The sequence below is a fragment of the Solanum verrucosum genome, unplaced genomic scaffold (assembly GCF_900185275.1).
Source record: "Solanum verrucosum unplaced genomic scaffold, falcon-dt-bn FXZP01000180.1, whole genome shotgun sequence".
NCBI lineage: Eukaryota > Viridiplantae > Streptophyta > Magnoliopsida > Solanales > Solanaceae > Solanum > Solanum verrucosum.
Window position 1 is genome coordinate 2,110,887 of NW_026020402.1, and position 2,221 is coordinate 2,113,107.

Sequence of the window (2,221 nt, forward strand, 5' to 3'; positions counted from 1 at the left end):
ACTACTCTTTTAGAGCAGATTTGATTGTATGTTTTAGACAAATTAGTCAAGTTGAGTGATTTTTACTAGTGTTTAGGGATTGGAGAGTATAAATCAAGTTTAGAATAAAAAAATCAAATTCTAAATATTCTTTGCAAGAAGTTTGATCAAACACAACTTCTACATTGAACATTCAAACAAAATGAACAATATTTGTTTTTTCATGGCAAACCGCCTGCTTATTTAGCAACTACATAGGTTCTTAAGTTTATCCCAACAGTTACACCGGAATAGGGATAGCTAGCAGAGGTTGAGTTTTTGCCAAGGTAATACCAAAACTCTCCTCCATGTCCAAATCTTTAGGTGCAATTCCACCATGTAGCTTCCAATTAAATGTATTTAGCAATGAACCTAGTGCTACTGGAACCATCCTGATAGCCAAAGGCAATCCAGGGCAAATTCTTCTACCAGCGCCAAATGGAATGAGCTCAAAATTCCGACCTCTAAAGTCTATTTCTGACTCCCAAAACCTCTCCGGCTTAAAGTCCAAAGGGTCTTCCCATAGACTAGAGTCGCGCCATATTGCCCATACGTTCACAAGAACCTGGGAGTCTTTTGGAATAGTATAGCCACAAAAATCAACATCTTCCTCTGTTTTGCGCTGAATTAAGAAAGGAACTTGTGGGTGTATGCGAAAGGTTTCTTTGACGATGCACCTCAAGTAAGGTAATTTTGCAACATCAGCTTCATCTATTAGTTTGCCTCTGCCAATTATTTGTTCAAGTTCTTTTTGTGCTTTCTCCAAAGTATGTGGATTCTTGAGTAGTTCAGCCATTGCCCACTCCAATGTATTTGATATTGTATCGGTCCCTGCTGCAAACATTTCCTGCAAAACTTAATGGTTTAAGATCCTATGACGTGTTGCTTTCAATTCGAATTGAAAAAAGAGGAGTGGAGAATAAATTAACCAGACACAGATGCTCGATATGATTCCTGTCGATTTCATCAGGGCTAATGTTGAGAAGGGCATCCAACACATCAACATTTGCCTAATTTCCCATGTTCCTTTCCTTTATCCGCTCATCGATCAAACCACTAATAAGGTGAAGAACCTTACTAAAATATTCAGTCAAGCGCCGCCTTATACCTTGTGGATCAATCCTCTTAAGTAAGGGGAAATAGTCCACCAAATTGGGTTTACCAACCTCAACCATGATGTTCCACACCAATTCCTTAAATTCCTTAGCAGAATCGGAAAATGGATCAGTCAAATCTTTAGAGAAAATGGTGTTGGAAATCAGATTCAGTGAAGTCCTGAAAGATGCTCTGCCCATATCTACTGCTTCACCAACTTTGCTACAGTTGTGACAGTAATCAATCAGGTCCTGGATCTTTTTAATTCTGAGATGCTCATTAGCGTCAAGCTTGTTACCTGAGAATATATAAAGGGGACAAAAATCAAATTTGGCCACATCTAAAATTTAATTCAGCTTCAAATTTGCAGTGTTTACCTGAGAAGATGTGAGAGTTCATAACCTTGCGAAGAGTTCTCCATTGAGAGTTGTTGACAGGTAGCCATACAACAGATAAACCAGAGTGATTGCAGGCACGAAGGGCGTCTGGAACAAATCTATTGGAAAAGGCTAAATCTTGCTTTTGCAAGACTTGTTTTGCCAAGACGGACGAGGAAATGACGACTGTGTTTATTTGCCCCAATTTCAGATTCATAATTGGACCATGTTTTTTTTGCGAGTTGAGCAAGTGATATGTGGGGTTTATGACCAAGCAAGTGAAGATTTCCGATGATAGGCAAAGGGAATGGACCTGGTGCAACTCTTTTGCTTCTTCTAACTGAAATAAATACTCCACGCACCAAAAAACAGATGAAGAAGAATCCTAGACAAATGTTCATATAGTCCATTTTTCTTGTGAGGTCTTGGGATGCAATGGAGCCATAGCTTTATATAGGGAGCCTCATGTGTTATTTCTCGTGTACTTTGCTTTGAAACTTTTGTCTTTTGTCTTTATACAAGTATACGACGAAAGTTATAGTTTGTCCTACATTTAACAACCTCTTCAATAGAATTTAATTTTAGATATACTTAATTTCAAAATTAAATACTTACATCCCTCTTATATTATGAAAATAAATATAAATAAACTAAAATCAAAATAAGAAATTTAAATACAATATGCTGGACATTTGCTTTGATAGAGTGGCTAGGGAAGGGGATATATCACC

The 2,221-nt window shown here is 37.5% G+C and overlaps 1 pseudogene; it reads right to left on the bottom strand.

Moving 5' to 3' along the window:
* Window positions 1-218: 218 nt before the first annotated feature.
* On the bottom strand, window positions 219-1,935 carry LOC125840168 (geraniol 8-hydroxylase-like; annotated as a pseudogene).
* Window positions 1,936-2,221: the final 286 nt, after the last annotated feature.